A 19,555-nucleotide genomic window follows, 5' to 3' on the forward strand; every position below is an offset into this window, starting at 1 on the left:
TTTTGTGTTATTGTTTCCTTAGATACAATTTTCTTGGTTGATATTTATTTTCTTTCAGCACTTTGAATATATTCCCATTCCTATTTGGCTTAAAAGATGTCTGTTGATAAACTTGTGTTTTTATCTTTTGGGGAATTCCTATATAGGATAAGTTGCTTTGGTATTGTTGTTTTCAAAATTCTTTCCTTTTGACTTTTGACAATTTGATTATAACATATCTTTATAATGTGTTCCTTTGCTCCACTTACAGTCCTTCAGACCTTTTGAATTTAGATGCCACTTTTTCCCTGATTTAGAAAGTAAATAAGACCTTCTTCTTCTTCTTCTTCTTCTTCTTCTTCTTCTTCTTCTTCTTCTTCTTCTTCTTCTTCTTCTTCTTCTTCTTCTTCTTCTTCTTCTTCTTCTTCTTCTTTCTTCTTCTTCTTCTTCTTCTTCTTCTTCTTCTTCTTCTTCTTCTTCTTCTTCTTCTTCTTCTTTTTCTTCTTCTTCTTCTTCTTCTTCTTCTTCTTCTTCTTCTTCTTCTTCTTCTTCTTCTTCTTCTTCTTCTTCTTCTTCTTCTTCTTCTTCTTCTTCTCCTTCTCCCCCTCCTCCTCCTTCTCCTCCTTCTTCCTCTTCCCCTTCCCTCTCTCTCTCTTTCTCTCTCTTTCCTTTTATTACTTTCAGTATGTGTATGGTGGTCTGTTAGGTGGTGTCCGATAAATCTTTTAGTCTTTCCTCACTCTCACATTCATTCTTCTTCCTCTAGATAATTTCAAATGAATTTTATTGATCTGGCTTATTCATTTTTTTTTTTAGCCAATCAAGTCTGTGGTTGAACATTAGTGAATTTTTCAATTTAGTTATTGCATTCTTCAACTTCAAAATGTGTCTCTTTTTCATATTTTGTATCTCTAAGGATATTTATGATGGTTAGTATAAATTTTTGTCAAGTAATTAATATCTGAGGTCTGATGAAAATTTACAATGAATGTTTAATTTTGTACTTATTACTATAAAAGGCACATTGCCATTAATCTTCCTCAAAATAAACCCCCTTGCTTGGAACACTCATCTTCTTGCTATTTTCTGAAGCATCTCTGGAAGTTCTTTTTTGTGAGTGTTGTTAGTTGCCCTGTAATGGCTACTTTGATATCCTGAGTCGATTCACAGCATATACCTTTCATGGTCATTTTGAATTTGAGGAAAAGCCATAATTGCGTTGCTTCAAATCCAGTCAATAAGCTGAATGAGGATACACCATAATGTTTTCATTTGATAGAAATTACCATAAATGGATGATCAATGAGGTATAATAAAAATATATGGAGAATACTTAAATTAAAAAATATATATATATATTATGGTAAAAGACACATTGCCATTAATAGTCCTTGAAACACATCCCTTTACTTTTACCATGCTTATTCCATCATTCTTGGGAATGTGTCTTTTACCATAATTTTAAATTTTTTTGGAAATTCACCATAGTTTTCAATCATACCTAAACCTGGTAACTCTCTTCAGAGTCATTTTCAGGAGATTCATTTTGTTATTTTGACTACATCATATTTCTCTGTTTCTTAATGTGACTTATAAATCTGGATTGGGATTCATGAATTTAAAAAATAGTCATCTTTTTCTAATCTATTCACTGGCTTAGCAAAGGGAAGGACCTTTACCAACAGGCAGGATAGAAATCCTGTGGGGCCTCCCACACCTTTTCTGTATCTGCAGCTTTTTTGGACCCATGTGTATAAAATTCTTATTAGAGGAATTTATGATTTCCTTTTCCAGGAGTTTCTAATTTCATCCCCCTTCTGGTGTCTACAGTACTGAAGTTCTCTTGTTTTCAGTGGCTGTCAGAGAGTATGCTTACCAAAACTGAGATTTCTTGCTCAGGCAGTTGTCTGCAAAGACCAAACATTAGCTGCATATTTTAATACTTTTTCTCTCTTGGGAAAAGCCAAGTTAGGGACTTTGTCCCCCATGCTCCAACCTGAATCAGGAAGAGGGACTATGGGGAATTAGTGTACGCAAGTCCAAACCTCCTCACTTGTTCTCCACAGCCCCTCAAACTATTGACCCTTCATGTCAGTGCTTAGATTGAGACAGATAAAACCAGTTCCTTGGTTGACTCCCCAAATACCTACATATTGGAATTATATGTCAGGTTTCTCTTTCTCTCGTTGAGGAGAAGCCAGGAGATGGACATTTTCTCCATCCAATTATGCCATGCTCAATCAGGTAGAAGGGCTGTAGTGACTGAGTGACAAATGTTTTCTGTTGACTTTGATGAGGCTGGTTTTCTGGTCATGTAGGAGATTCTTGTTTTCTAGACTCTCTCTCTCTCTCTTTCTCTCTCGTGCGTGCACGCGCGCGCACACACACACACACACAAGTTCATGTAGTGCTGTTGAATCAATGTTTCCAAGATGGGAGGACAGACGGGGCTTCCTATTCCTCCATCTTGCTGACATCCACATTTGAGCATTTACTGTGTCAATTCCGTTTTAATATTCATATTTCTGCAAAAGGTTATTTTCCAATTGGATTAGGATTTTGGAATCTCCGTTTCCTCACCTATTAATTGCAGGTAAAGTTTCTTTTCTCATGAAAATTCTATATGACTGAAATCTATTTTAAAACAGTGGTTCTCATGCATCAGTTATTGGACAAGTTCCTAGTTAGCTGTGCCAGAATGGAGTGAAGGGAGCAAGAAAGAAGGAGATAAAATTCAAACTAGTCATTGCTTTTAAAACAAATACCAATCCAGCAGGTCTGGGGTGAAGGCAAGAACTCATCTGACAAGAGTTTGTCTATGTTTTAAAGTTTTTTATGTGTTTCTTTTAATAACTAGCAAAGTTTGAGCCTCATGGCTCTATATGAATATGAGCTATATTTAAATAGAAGCAATTATAAATTCTATTAAGAATGAAGAATTAACTATAGTGCTTGTGGTGTGGAGTGTTTACTAAAGATTTGTTCTAAGGACCCTGTGTATTTCAGTACAGATGATATTAAAAATTCAAATCAATGAGTTATTTTCATGAACTAATAGAATCAAGGAATACATGTTTATCTGCAAATATGGCTGTGTGTGTGTGTCTGTGTGTGTGTGTGTGTGTGTGTGTATGTGTTACTGGGGATTGAACATGGGACCTTGCCCTTGATATGCAAATGCTCTACTACTGAACTACATCCCTAGCCTCTTCCTTAGTTTCCCAGGCTGGCCTTGAGCTTGTGATCCTCCTTCTTTCCTCAACCTCCCAAGTAGCTAGGACTGTAGGCATGCACCACCACATTACACCCAGCTATCTGCAGATTTTTTTATGTAGCACTTGCACAAATACTGTCATATAGGACAGCCTCCAGAAATGTTAGATAAATTAATAAGTATAGTATTAAAATATGGACACCATTGTTGCAAGATTAGCTAAGTGCTATCACTGAAATTTAGCATTGTACCCATTCTTCCAATCAAAAGACAGTTCCCAAATAAATCACATGTACAAGACATCCTGTTGGCCTCTTGTTATGAAGCAAACCTCGGAGTCATGCATCTAGCTTCTAATTAACTAGAAGGCAGGGATCTAGTTAATTAAGGAAGATAAGATCTGTGTCTGACAAAAAGTCACACAATGTAGAAATAAGTGTTATGATAAAGGTTGAATAAAAAGCCATAGGAGTCTATAGGAAGCAGATTTCTTTTGGCAGCTAGATCTGGCAATGTTTCCCATAGGAGGTGCTACTGGAGAAAAGCTTTGACTAATGAGGAATTTAGACAGAGATAGAAACTTTGAAAGCATTCCAAGCTAAGAAATGAGCACTACAAAGATACACAGGGAGCAAGGAAACAAGAAAGCAGATCTGACCACGGCATACCTGACTTGAGATGAGCACAATAAATACAATTTATAGGTGTTGTATAGTGAACCAAAATTTGTCTGGATGTGGGTGTTAGTGCACTAGTAGGAAATAGATGATCTTTCAAGTTGGAGAAGAATTTAATATAGTCACTACTTGTAAATGTTAGGCAGGGGACTGTACAGTGCTCTGGGGCTCATAACACTTGGGAACCATCATCATTCCCCTGGACCTAAAAGGACATGAGGGGAAAGTGTTTTCTCCCAACTAGAGAGAGAAAAAGAGGAAGAAAGACTCAGAATCTTAGGTGTCCCTGCAGGCGCTTACTTGGGATGCAAATACCACATCTCATTACTTTTCCTCTCTTCTCCTGCCACTGCCTTCTTTGACTGAGATATGTGCACCCTACTATAACCCATCCTAAGGGGTAGATAATCATATATTGTCTAAATGACCACATTATAGAAATACTCTTTAATTATTATCATCTTATTGCAAGTCTATGACTATTTCCCCTGAAATATCTCAGAGAAATCTCTTCACTATACATACACACATGTAATATTTATATATGATATGTATATATTATGGATTTTGATCTTTTCCTCTTAAATTATTTTCCAATTATAATTATTGTTATCACAAAAATGGCCATGCTTAAGATTACCTTGTGGATTATTGAGTAGTATGTGCCTGTTTGTGTCCTATTCTACAGTTGTTTGAAATCTCCCACCATTTTAAAATGACAACAATGGTAAGGTAATTACAGACCACCACCCAGCATCATAAGCATGAAACATCTTTGATTATGGGATCATTATATGCATGGGACAACACACAGAATGCCCTCTGTCTAGATGAGAGAAACCACAGAGCATCTTTTAGGAATTAGTAAAAGAGAATCATCCAAGAGTCCATTCATATATTGAATTAACTAGGATACTAATGATTTCTGAAGGAGTAGGAGGATGTAAACTTTGCTTTTGAAGTTTATGAACAATATTTCTTAGGGTGAGTCATTTACTTTGAATGGGACTTTTGTATCTATGGTTTTTGTGATGCAGGCTCTCTTTTGTCAACCTCCTTTCTATGACAGATTTTGTTAAACAGACCACAGAGCTGGGTGCATGACTCTGGCTGAGACAATCATGTTATATCTCATCTGTGGCCACAGGGAAATCTGTGCTTGGGTATTACCTATGCCAGAGCAGGCAGGGAAAGTTATATCAACTTCCTTTGTCTGCAGAGCTATAAGAATGTGACTGCAGAGCTCCTGAGTTGATTGCCTTCCTGTACTTCATCTTCAGATTCTGTGATTCCCTCTAAGTTTCCTTCCTGTAAATCTCTTTTACTAAACCTGTTTCAAGTCAAGTTTCTGTTACTTTCAATTGAAAAAGTTCCTCCTCCTGCCAAGTGGACACTACCAAGCTCTTGCAAGCCTTTGGGCTCCCACTTGTTTTCTCTGCTCAGAATTTTCATCTCTTATAAAACTTTATGGCTCCCCCTCTCTCTTCCTTCAAGCCTGGACTCAAATGTCACTTCTCAATGAATTTTCCCTGAGTCATTATTTCTATATTATCCTCAAACTCTTATCAATATCAAATATGTCATATATTTCTTTCAAGGATCGTGTTAATCATCTCTCATCTCAGCTAGAATGTAGATAGGGATTTTTGATCACTTTGTGTACTTTATATCCTCAGTGCCTATAAAAGATGTAGACATAGAAATCATAGATAAATATATGTTCGATAAATAAATGAGTGCATGAATTATAGACACTTTCTGTGTGCTAGGTAATATGTTCAAACTGAGGCATGTGGAAATTTCATTTAGTACATAGATTTTTGGTTTTTGGCAAAGATCCATTTGTGAAAGTGATGTACCTTATTGATATGTTTTCCTCATGACCATGCTCAACTTCCATGAAAGCAGGAACCATGTTTGCCTTTGCAATGCTGATTCTTATTACTTAGTGTAGTGTCTGAAACCTGGGAGATATATATATGTATATATATATGTATATGTATATATATGTATATGTATAAGAATACCTCAGTTCACAAGCAATTTGGTTCTCAAACAAAAGTGTTCAACAAAATTTTTCTTCCATTCACAAACTCCATACTGGGTGACAAACACAACTGCAGTGATTTTCCCCATGCCAACACAAAATTAGCCATCTTCCCCAAAATCATAAAACAATTTAAGTTCATGAACTAAGGTACCACTGTATATAGAGAATGAAATTTGTCCTATATCTTAAACATAGTCACGCTCCTCTTTTAGTCATGGGCCTGTTATAACCTCTTAAATATGGTCAGCAATATTGCTGCCAAAGTTTCCATTTTGAATTTGGTTACTGGACAGCTTTGAGAAAAACAGGTCACCTATTCTTAGCCATTATAAAGGACTAACTTCCATTCCTGCCTGTCTTATTCTTATTTCTTTTTCCTATTCCTAAATTATATTATTGTGTCCTTGTAAGGCACCTTGAATCCTTTCTGGAACAAGGTGGACAATAAGTTAATTAATTCACAGATTCATTTAATGCTCACAGCAATTCAGTGAGGTAAGTATTAGTTCCCTCATCACATGGAAGAGGAAACTGAGCCTCAGAGATATTAAGCAATTTGTCCAAGGTCACACAAGGAGCAAGCATCAGAGTCAGAGTCAAGATTGAGTTAGAACATTGTGGCTCCACAGCAGGTACTCTTTCACCTGGCTTAATATCTGTGAAATCTCAGGGATGCTCTGAAGGGAGGACTGATGTTAATGATATTGGATAAGGAGACAGAACCCAGGAGGTCAACACCAGGTATTTTTAATTTTAGGCCACTAAGATCTTAGAGCACCACATACATTATTTCCCACCATCAAATGGGAGTAGTATTGCACTCCCCTTCTGTACCATCAGAGCTCCACTGAGGGATGTTCCCTGAAGTCTGGCCATAGACTTGTGACTCAGTGGTTAGAGATCCACAATGAAGATCCAATTTAAAACCAGCAAGCCATGTGCAGATGACAGCTCTTCCATACCCTCAACAGTGGAGTTGGATGTGACATCGAGCCTTTTCTGACATGATTCTAATTAATTTTTATACCAGGAGCATGGAAAAATGAGTGCCTCATCAAGCTGGAGACTTTAGGCATAACACACAGAATCATCTCTGAATTTAATTTGGGTAAAATCTTAACCCGTTTGTTGTGCTCTGTGATAGTAAACTATTTAATCTCTCTAAATTATACCTCTTCTATAAACAAAGAAATATAGGAAAACCAGACACACTCTTTACTATCACTGTATATTTTTATATTTTAAATGCAGTGGAATGGCCTGGTGGCAATAATTAATTTTTGGCTCTGTGCTTTTTTCTTCCCAAGTTTATTTTGCAAAGTTCATCTTATTCTAAGACCTCTTTGGAAATGGGACAGTTTCTTGCAGAAGTAAAGACATTTCAGGTTGATTAGTTCAAGAATATTTTTCCAAATATTCTCCTCCAAAACACCTAATTCCCTGAGAAAACTTGTTTTGGACTGAGGTCAATGTTCAAATCTCCTATTTTATGCACTCATTTCACCAACATTTACTCAGTGGCTACTCTGTGCCAATCACTGCACCTGATAGGAATGAAATAAATTTTTGCTCAAGAGCAACTCACATTCCACTGGGGGGCAAAGTCAGGCAGATAAGAAACTATTGGCGTTATGAAGGGATACAGTCTTTACACAGGAAGCACAGATAAACCTGTCTGAAGTGGTAAAATCTAAGGCATCCTTGGCCAACATTATGCCTTCGTATGTGGCCTGGTTCTGGTTTTCCGAATTCAGAGAGCATTTTGTGTCTGTATGTGGTCTCTCCATCCCCAACATGAACATGGTTGCTGAGGTCCTGCCTTCCCTAGGCCTTTGCCACAGGCTCTCCGATTTCCTTGCAGAGTCTCAGAAACAAGCCTCGTATTTCATCTATGGTTAGTGCTTTCTCACTGTCGCTGGTTCCAATTGCTTTGTTATCTACTTCTTTGCAATGGTAACGCCTTCTAATATTTCATTTTCCCTACATAGGGTGGGAAACTCTCTTTATAGAGTCATACTGACCCTTTACTTCTTATTAACAGAAAAAAGAAATACTGAAATTGTTTGCTTCCACGGAGGTCTCAGAGATATCTACTGTAGAGTGTGTGCTGGCTGAGTAACTAGATATTCAAACCCTAGTGTTCCCCGAATCCAGTCCCTCACTTTTGACAGGTGGAACCTGAGATCCAGAGAAGAGGAGCCATTCAATTGTGATCTCCTGATTTCTGCCACCCACCCAACCAGCTCCCTTGATCTAAAACTTCAGGGCTTGGGCCAGTTCTCAGTAGTTACTGGGTCTGCTTGAGTCAGTGGTTGCCATCTTGCCCAATTCACTCTTCTCTTCTTAATTTTGACGGAGTATCCATGGGGAGTTAGGAACTCTGATAATTGCTTTATGTCATTTTCCCTTAGATCACAAACATACCTTTGAGACTTCCTGGAATGGTACAATTTTTATGGAGCAATGTAAAGAAACAAAACTGAAGATCCTGGTAATACCTCTTTGGACCAATGAATAAATTTGGTCACTCAAGAGAAGATAGCACGTAATGTGCTATCCCACAGCCAGAGCCATCCCACCGCCTACTCTTTTCCAAGCCTCTCTGCTGAGCCTTAGATTTCCACGACCAATTGCCATTGAGCAACTTGACTTTACTTTTTCCTACTGAAGAGAGTCCTATTCACATACTGGCCAAACTTGAAGCCAAATATTCAGATACTCACATTACCCCAGTATTAACTTTGTTTTCTGGTGTGGGAAATATAACTTTTTAATCACATCTTTTCTAACCGATTGATAAATGTATGTGGAGAAGGTATAGGATTTATGCAGAAGCTAAAGGCAGTAAGGATTCTACTCTAGGCATTAGCTTCCTTTTTTCTCATTATAGAGTGCAGAAAAAGGCAAGAAGTTAGCAGAGTGGCGGCTTCTTTCTGCCATGTAATCTGTCTGAACTTCAGGTCCTTTATCCATTTTCTTTTAATGTTGAGGATAATATCTTTCCTGCTTACTTTACATTAAAAATAAAATCAGTGATTAAATAAGAAAAACATCTTGTAAATTTTGAAAAATAACATTTTTCTAAATGAACATCCATTTCCATATATATATATATATGTAGAAAAGAAAGGCAGAGTCTAATGTTTCAAATTGAACACTAAATCTCAAAATGCTGACAGCTGGCACTTTGGGAACAAATTAGAGCCTAGAATCAAAGATAAATGAAAAGCATTTATAAGCTACATGATCTGGAAAATGGGGAGAGTCAATTTTTAGAAAGAGGGAAAGAGACAATTGACTGAACAATTAGAAAACAAAAATGCTGTCTTCAACAGTCTCAGCACACCACAGCACAGGGACGCTGGTGGACTCAGCAGAGAATTATTCTTTTAATACTGCCTCAGTGGACAGGTGTGAAGGGGAAGGGTCAGCATTGTTAAGAAAGGCAGCAGAGCTATTGAATAGAAAAAACACAAACAATAACACAATTACATTATTTTGCATTGCAAATTCAGAGTCCCAGGATTCCAGATGCAGGATCAAACTGGTAGTGGCAGAATGCACTTGGTAGGGAGGAAACACCCTAATGCTGCAATCAAGAAAGACAAAACAAATCCAGTGGAAAAGCCAGGGCATCTCTTTCCTTGGGAACTTTGCAAACTCCATTTCCATTCCAGCTCCTTCTGGGCTTTCTCTGTAGCTGGTTTTCTGAGTTACCTGTCTTGATTCAGCTAACCTAGATTTAACCACAGTTCAGGATATGGAAAGGGTTGGAACCTCAGACAAGTCATATACATTACTCACTTTATGATGATTTGATTTAAGATTTTCTCAACTATATAATTATGTGAAAGTGATACATACTCAGTAAAAATCTTATTCCAAATGTTGAATTTTGATCATCTCCCAGGCTGGCAACAGGAGACAGGTTACTTTCTTGCAGGGCTGGGCTGCAGAAGTGAGCCCAGCTTGCTGTCAACCCAGTGACGGCTGCTTTACTGTGTACTGTGTTGCTAAGCCACACTGATAGGTGTGTCTGGTGTGCTACTAAATGCATTTCCAAATTACAATACTTTAAAATTACAATGGGCTTACCAGGATGTAACACAATTGTAAGTTGGGGAGCATATGTATTTCTCCGAATCTCTTTGTTCATTTGTAAGAGATGATACTATCACTTCCTTCTGATCTCAAGAACTGTTGAGAGTGAAGAGGGAAGCCAGTGGTATAATGATTCAAGAGCCTACATCTGCTTGGACTTTTATTTTCTGTGCTCAGTTTGAATTCAGAGCTTCACACATGCTTAGCAAATGCATTAAACTGAGCTATGCCCTGAGGCCCATGCCTGGCACTTCTTAGATATATGTGTTAACTATTATGGCTCACATGCGAACAAGGTTTGGAGCTATTGAAAGCCCTGCCATAATGAGATGATGAAGGAAAAAAAATTTCTCAGATCAATCGTCTTTGATACATGTCTTGTCACTGACAAAGCCACACAGAACTCCTGGGTATCACCAGGTGATAAAAGAATGAATTCCATAGAGAGAAAAGAAAAGTGGAAACTACAGAAGAAACAGAAAATTACCTAAAGATATTAAATAATAATTGGCATGTGGGAGAGAAAAATAAGTGATGCCCTTGTGTCACTTTCTGAAGGAAGCATGGTAAAAAGAAATAAAATGAGAAGGAAAAAGAACAGAAAATTATGATTAGGCTATGACATCAGACTCCCTGAAATTATATTCTCAGCTATGCTACTTATAGATTGTGTGACTTTATGTTACCTAACCTCACTGAGATTTACTCTTCAATAAAATGGGAATTATAACACATATTTCACTCATAAGATTGTGTGAGGAATAAATCAAATAGCCACTTGAAGCATTTAGGACACTCACACACTTAGGAATCACATAGCAACTGTCAATAGATACCATTCCTGACCCCTGAATGAAGCTAAGTTACATTCATGGCATTGTATAGGTGAACTGCAAAGTCTCAGAAAAGTCCGAGAAGAGAGAAGAGCTCAAGGGTATTAAGTAATTTGCTGGGAAGCTGTCACCTAATAAGCAGCAGAGCTAAGATTCCATTCTAGCCCTTTCTGGTTCTCCAGTCCCATGTGCCAACCATCTCCCAAATGAGTCACCAAGTGTAAATCATGTTCATCCCACTGCAGTGCAAGGCATGTACTCTAAAATAGAACTTGTGTATACATTAAAGAAATGCAGCATTTTGCATAAACTCGAGTTGTTATTTTAAAGCTGATATTAAATAGTGAATAAAAACTACATCAACTATAGCTTATAAAATATATGATACATTATGTACATAACATCATTATCATCACTGGTTATTTTATTGTCTTTTATATGTTTGATACTATGCTGAATGTTTTATATCCTTGCTTCTCAAATCTTACACTGAGTAAGAATCACCTTGTTGAACTACCATTTGTGATTCAGTATTCCTTGGGAGAGCCTGAGATTCTGCATATTTAATCACCCTGCAACTAATTACTGTTGTGCTTTTGTATACCTTACTTTGAGTAGCAAGATTTTACAGAGTTTTCTTTCTCTCCTTAATGCTATACTATGCCCACTGTAATGAAAAAGAGAAACTGGGGCTCAAAGAAGTTATGTACTTTTTCTCAAGATATAGTGAATAGGGAACAGAATCCAGATTCAAGCTGCTGTCCACCCAGATGTAATGTCTCTCAGTGCTTCCCTTACAAGGTGGAATACATATCAGCTGATTCAAGATTTAGCTCTTTAAAAGATTCATATTAATTTCAGAAGCAGATGATTTACATTAGTTGTGTTTATATGTATTAAAAAGTTAATTGATATCAAAAGATGATAAATATATATCTTTGCCTTCTATAAAACCAATCTAGTAGGAAGACAGAGAAATAAACAAACACTTGGAATGTAGTATGAAGATAATCAATGCTGACAAGGGCACAGGAAATCAAGGATTTAAATGTAATCTCATTGGAATTCTAACTGGTATAGTCTTTCTGTGGGCAATAGGGTTGTATTTAAAAGTGCAAAAATGTATGCATGTGTATTGATTGACACAGCAATTCTATTTCTAGATATTTATACTAAAAGAAATAGAAAAAAATGTGGATATATATGTGTGTGTGTACATATAATACATACATATATAAAATACAGCTGTGAATATCCACAGATGTACTGTATTAAAGAAATATGTGTTGTTTACAATATTATTTAGTTGAACATAATTAAATAATTTAATTCAATAACCATTGAAAGAAAATTAGTGAAATAATTATGCTCCTAGAGTCTTGGAAAATTAGTGAAATAACTAAGTTCCTAGAGTCCCAGAAAATAGTCTAGGACCTAGACAATGAACTACTATAAACTACTACAGATCTATTTAGAAGGGTAAACTAAATCAATATGAACTGACATAGGTAATTGCCCTTAGTATATTTTTATCTGGAAAAAAGTAAGTGTGCTATTACTGAATAGTATATTTTGTAGGATTCTTGGTGCAGTGAATGTTTACATAATGGATATATATATATATATAGAGAGAGAGAGAGAGAGAGAATGGTTTATATACATGGTACTTGTCAGGGCATGGAATAAATAAAAGTGCATTCATTCTCTCCTTTATGTAGTTTCTATTCCAGATTTTAATATATATATGTTTGAAATAGCCACGGAGACTCTACCATCACAGAAGGAGCTATTCACTATGAGAATAGAATAAGCGTGTTCAGAGTGTTAGTGCCAGTGAGATGCAGGAGTCACTCTCTGCCTGAACAGTTTGAAAAACTTCAGGGAGTTCATGTCACAACTGGAGCTAGATAGTTGGATGGGATGTCCTTTGGTGGAAAAGAAGTGAAAAGGTACCCAAAACTAGAGAGACAGCTGGAGAAACAACTTGGTTTGTGGAAGTGCATGGCACCTTGGCTGACTTTTAGCTTGGTATTGGATCCTTCTGCAAGGCCAGACTCCTCTCTGGGAACAGTTGCCATACATATGACAGCCTCCTTTTGATTCCCCATATTGTCCACTGATTTTCTTTTAGCATATAAATGATATTATAATATCAGATTAATTTTAAATAAAATGTTTTAGAAAGCACATCTTCCACTAATCTAACTTCATACATTATGTATTAATTCTTTGTCCATAAGTGCATAGCATTTTAACAGTTTTATACACACACACACACACACACACACACACACGCACAGCTGCCCCATGGCATCTATAGGAATTGGTTTCAGGATGCTCGTGCATGCAAAGATCCATAGTGCTCAAGTCCCTTTTCATAATGTCATAATATCTGTGAATAATCTATGTGAATTTTAATTCATGTCGGCATTATTTATACCTAATGGAATATAAATGCTACCTAAATAACATTAAGTCTGTATATATTCAATATAAACTTTTAAAATATTTTCCAACCCAGATACCCCAGGAGGTCACTCTCCCAGGGCTCTGTCCTGGTGGTGTAAGGGAGCACAGGGCTCTGCCCCATGATATACAGTCCTTTTGCATAATACAGAGGAGAAGCTGGGCCTTGTGTGGGCACCTGCACATCCCCACTCCTCAGAGTCCTTTGGGGAATGACTGAAGAGATAAACCATGCAGGAAACAATGGCTAGTAAACTAAAACTTTTAATTGGAACTAAAAAGTTTAAGAGTTTAATCTTGTATTTATTTTCATTCAAAAAATGAAAAAAAGAAAAAAAATTGATCTGTGATTTGTTGAATATGTGGATGTAGAATCTATGGATGCAGATGGCTGGTTGTACTCTCTTCATTGATTTGGTTTATCTTTTATTTCAGTACTGGGGATCCAGCCCAGGGCCATGCACATGCTAGGCAAGCCCTTAATACTAAGCTATACCCCCAGCCCTGTTCAGTGATTTTTATTACTTAATATAGATAAACATTTTCTATGCAAATACATAGTCTATAACTGAAATTTTAATGGCTTCATCATATTCCATTGAATTGGTGTACTATAATTTATTTACTTAATTGTCATACATTTAAACTACAATGCATAATGCGGTTTATATATTCCTTCTATATTTAAAAAAAAACTATTCACAATAAATGCCTTGGAAGTATACTAAGCCAAAGGTTATAAATTACATTTTTATATCTTAAAAGAGGTCAAATATCCATGCATATTGACCACATAAGTGTATTAATTTTTTATAATAGTGCCATTAATACTTGGTATTATTCACTTTCAGACAAAATAAATTCCTCCATTTAAAGAATGTAAAAGTGAGACTTGCTGTAATGTGAGTTTTGCAGATTTTTCCATTGCAAGTTCTAGAGAGTCTTTCATTCTGTGTTAATATAGAGGCCTTAGGGCTAATAATCTGAGGGATCTCTGCAGGCTTCAGTGCTCTGGAAAATAATAATAATGTTTATATGACTTATTGTTGTAGAAATTACATGATACATAAATCACCTAGAATAGTGTGCACTGTGGTGCCTCAATTTATGTTAGATACTAAAACTATTACTATTGTTGTTAGTAGAACTAGCAGTCCTATTGCATCAATAGAAACAAAGGATTAGAATTTCCTTTCCTTATTATGAGAATTGATTGAGATACAAATATTTTCTCTAATTTGTTTACACATATACTGCTTTAATTATTATGGACACCTCAGAGTTACCTAGTGACAGTGTAATTTTGTGTAAGGATTACATTTCTGTCTCTATATTTTCCTCCATCGAATATGAGAATGTATATGCCTTACAAGACCTTTGTGAGTACTGTATCTGAAGTAATACACATAATTAAATAGAGATAATTTATTTCTCTCAGACGTTAATGTAGGAGTTATCTTAGGAAGAGGCCCCCTTTGTTCAGCAATTACCATCATTAACTCACCTGAGGTGAACTTCAAGTCTTTAGACAAAGAGAAGACAAGAAAAGTCATCATGAGTGAGCATTTGTTGCAGACAAGGAGAAGGAAGAGGAATGTGCTGGACTGAGGAGGTGAAAAGAGGGCTTTGCAGTGACATCCTATGTCACCCAATGATGACCTCAAATTCTTCATAAGGTCCCTGCATTCATAATATACACAGACTAAGATTATTTTAGAATGAAGGACTTAAATTTGTTGTGAACAGCACAAAAAGAGCCTCCAAGAAAATTATGGTGCCCAGAACTTGTTCAGGGTATATGTGGAGAATTATACACATTTAAAGGGATTTCTCACATTAAGGCTTTGGTTACCCCAAAGCCATGGAACTAGGGTGTCTTAATGCACAGAGAGGCCCTGACTAGCATCAGGGCTATATTAATGTAAAACCCAGGACAGTGCTTGATGGATAAGAAGTAGTTGCTTAATAAATTATAGCATAATTTTTAACAGCACAGTTTTAGGAGTTATTAGAGACTATGTGTTTTCACATGTCTTGTCTCATTTGATCTCGTTTAAATTTTACAACAATTTTCTTTGACATATTTTGTACAAATATTTTTCTTAATATTTTGTTTTCCTTATATTTCAGGTATGTTTTTTATTTTGCATATATTTTAAAATTTGATGTAATTAAATATGTCAATTTTTTTCTTTGAGGTTTCTTTCATTGTTTCAAAGAGTAAGAATCTATCATACCTCCAAGAAACTGATAGTCAGTTGTGTTTTCCACTACTTAACTGATGACTTTATTTTAAAATTATTTTTAAAGTTTAACTCTACATGGTAAATTCATAAAGCAAGTATGTGTAGGACAGTAAAAGATTTAGTGAATGTCTAAGAAATTTTATATTAGTCAGTTGATTATATGTCATAGATGTGTGTGTGATGACAACTACCTTTTGAAGTTACATTGTACCCATTTTACAGAACATAATGCCAACATTTAGCAAACCCTTATCTCCTACATGACTCTTTCCTAAGCACTGTGTCTTTACTGCAGCTCTATTGCAGAGACATAGTCATTATCTTCATTTCTCAAAACCAAAACTAAAGCAGAGAGCAGGTAAATCACCCAGCCTAGGTCACAGTGTTAGATAGAGAGAGCCTAGAGATTTATGCCCTGCTAGTCTGACTCCAGAGCTACTCTCTTAACTGCAACCAAGTACAGAAGCTCCTGCAATTTGAGACAGTTGAGCTGGTCATACCTTAGGTGGATCTGATGAGAAAGTCCACGTTTGTTTTTCACAACTTCTCTCTCTGCTTCCGTTCCACTGCCACCTCCAGATCAGATAGGCAAGATGGCCTGGCCAGGAGCACAGAGACATTGTGCCAATTATGCTCAGTGTCTGAGATATACATATAATCCACTCCGTAAGGAAAGAGCCAGAAATATACTCAGAAAAGCAGGAGCTACAGCAATTGCAATTGTGCTTCTCAGTGCAATTTTCACTCTGGGGTTTATGTGCCTGGTAAAAATTAAATGGCTCTGTGATAAATTGACCATGAGATAAAGTAATTTTCAAGGGAATAGTGAGAGAAGGAACAAAAATGATTAAGAAAGTGGGACTAACTGGGTGAGAAAAGATTAAAGGAGTTAACTGTGTATAGCTGAGCTTGGTGGAGACAGAAGGGAAACTGAAAGACAACAGACACCAGGCCCAGTAGGTAAAAGGGGAGTGGAAGGGATGGGAGGCCAAGAAGTATTTTGTATGGTCTATTCATTACCCAAGTTAAAGAAAAAAAATTATTAAGACAAAACTCAAAATTACTACAAAGATGCAATTTCAACTTTTTCACATTTCAATCTGGTCATAAGTTCAAGTCAGCCAAGAGTGGAGTGAAAGAAACAGGAGTTGCTGGTTACAAAGTGGTTATTTTGTGCTATCAGATTAAAAAGCTTCAGGTTCCTTCCCACTTTCCCACTGCACACCCCTTTTCTTCTTTGGTTATATTGTTCATCCTTCAGCTTCTTCATCAGTCTTACTAACATAGTTGTCATGATCATCATCATCATCGTCCCCACCACCACCACCACCACCACTATCATCATCCCAATTCCTATTCTAACTCCTTTTTCTCATTTGTTCCCAGAACTCTACATGATAGCCTCTTTTCTTCCACGTTTCATTTTTCCAAGATGGCCCCACCACGATCACGTCCAAACTATATAAGACTTAAAGTAGTCTTTATGTAATTTCCACTATGTACACAATTCTACTTTATCAGTATTCTTCTTTCTTTTAGGTTGTAAGCTCTACAGAAGGAGGGACAGTTAGCTGTCTGTTGATGATGTGCCTCACACATAGTAGATGCTGAACAAAGATATTGAGTGAATGAATGTGAATTAATGAATAGCAACTAGAATAATAGAAGGGATGGGCCTGCTGTCTTCTGTGAACAATCTACAGCTGAACTTTTGAGATCAGATATGGCTTCTATACATTCAAGAGTACACAGATTTTATTAAAGACCAATGGAAATATGTTTTGAGGAGAGTAATGGGTATCCAAGGATGACTCTGAAGAGTGTAACTCAAAGCTATATCATAAAAATAGTTGATGAATGAAAGATGTTTACTCTATGGGGTAAAAAGGCTATGGATATATATATGTATACATATATATTTCACGTATACATACATATATATATATATTTCAGGTATCTGAACATCTCCATGTGTTGAATAAAGAATGATTCATTAACATCCCATTAAAAACAAGAATTTTTTTACTGGTCAATATTCATCTAACTTGAGCTCCATCAAAGGTAAATTCAAAAGTTTCCCAGAGTTTTGCTGTGTCACCTGCACATAGCTGTTTCTTGATTACCTGGGCTTTCAACTATTTGGAGAGCCCAAAGAACAGCCGGAGGGTATTTAAAAGTTAGCAATTAGTTCTGTAGGTAGTTGCTGCACCTAGAACATCATCAATCACCAGGAGCTGCCCAATTGAGCTAGATTTTTACACAACAGTTACATGTGTACAACAAGTAGTAATTTTTAGATTTACATTCAAGCTTTCAGTTTGTAGAGTTTAATGCCAAAACAGTACTACACAACAGACCCTTTCTTTGATAAAGCCAGATTAATAGACATTCCCTAGATATCAGGTAGGTTCCTGACTATCTTCTCAACATTCTTTTGCCTGTTGGTTCTCTAAATTTTCCTGACCTTAAATCATCTTAAGAACACATGGAACTTTCCAAGTCTATTGTTATATCCTTACCCAACACTAAATTGTAACAAACTCACCTTTTATTAAATTAGTGCCACACAAAGTGATTTACCAGTAAACGGTCCAGTTTACTTAGCAATGACATTAATTTCTGAAGGCTGTGAATATCTTTTGTTTTCAGTACTTCATGGGGTACTGTGCAAAAGGCAAATAATTGTTGAATGAACCCATAGTGATTTTAACTGGACTGAAAAATCAAAGCTATTTCAATATATGTTAAATATTTCATCACACTGTGTTTGTCATTCAAAATTATTTGTGGTAGACCACAAAAAAAGTCTAAAACATGTTGTAGTTTCTGGGAAAGAAATAGACTCAAGCCATGAAAAGAGAGGAAGCACCAGCATCTGCTACCAGGAGGGTTAAGATCAGGATGAGCATTAAAATTAATTCTGAGTCACTTGGTACCCAAGGAGATATATGTTACATAATGTTCCAAAATCTGGTAAAATGTAGTAGGACAAAAACTTTATCTTTTGTCTTATATAAATTCTAATGGAAACTTATCTCATGAGAAGTTACATAGGAGTTACTAGATAATACAGTAAGTTTTGCATTTTCAACGTATTTTACTAGAAATACATAAGGGATGTATGGATTTTCTTATGATGTTTGCTAGAGAACAAACTTGTACCTAAGAATTGAGACTATTTAAAGATAAATACACATAATATGATACTAAGCAAAGCTCCCTTAGGTATCTTTGTGTTACTTTTTTTGTTAATTAGGCTTTTGAGATAGACATTTAGGGTGTTTTTCAATATCTTAATTTGTCATTGATCTCTTTCTTAACTGACATAAAACTTAGCTGTTGGGATTAGTATCAGCCACTCTCTCTATTTCTGTAACTTTATACTCCCTTGATTTACATTTATTGGCAACAATTAAACAAATTAATATTTGTTCGATGCTTTAGAGTGTAGAAAACAACTTACTATCCATTAGTGAATGTGATCCTCACAAGAAAACCACATAAATGTAGTCACTCTCTCCATTTTTTGTATGAGAGAATTGATGGGATGTGAGATAGAGAACAGATACTGGAATCCAGTCTGCATGCACTGTGTATACCATTGTAAGATAGGGAACGGAGATGGTCCTCTTGGCTACTTCCATTCCTTCCAAGATAATCCATTTTGAAATAGCAGTGCCATCTAGTGGTTATTTTAGACACCATGGGATTGAAGTTTCAAGATGGCTGGCCCCTGGGTTGTGCAATCCACATTTTGTGCTCTCCTGACATGAATTATTTGAGCCTGGAGAATTTCCTGCTAGTTGACAGATTCTGACCTTTCAATATCGAAAGTGCCCTGCATCTACCCAGAGTCAGTCAAAGCTATTGATCCTGATAAATCATTCAACCCCTACCAGTGGTTCTCCTCCAGTTATTTAATGTTTAAGAAAGCCAACACTGTAATCCGAAGAGGCCAAGAGTGCTTAGGAAGGATCACTGACATGTTA

General features: G+C 36.3%; 1 protein-coding gene and 1 non-coding gene across 18 annotated transcripts in view; one reads left to right on the forward strand and one right to left on the reverse strand.

Annotated features, from left to right (window-relative positions):
- Tenm4 (teneurin transmembrane protein 4) overlaps positions 1 to 19,555 on the reverse strand; it is a 2,854,999-nt gene that overhangs the window by 1,385,811 nt on the left and 1,449,633 nt on the right. The window lies entirely within an intron of this gene.
- LOC147828073 (small nucleolar RNA SNORA73 family) lies at positions 13,373 to 13,566 on the forward strand. The gene has a single exon (XR_015451514.1). It is a non-coding gene; the product is annotated as a small nucleolar RNA SNORA73 family (small nucleolar RNA).

Source organism: Heterocephalus glaber, unplaced genomic scaffold (genome assembly GCF_053883595.1).
Source record: "Heterocephalus glaber isolate CG9 unplaced genomic scaffold, H.glaber_assembly_v1.0 deba00001428, whole genome shotgun sequence".
Classification (NCBI taxonomy): Eukaryota; Metazoa; Chordata; class Mammalia; order Rodentia; family Bathyergidae; genus Heterocephalus; species Heterocephalus glaber.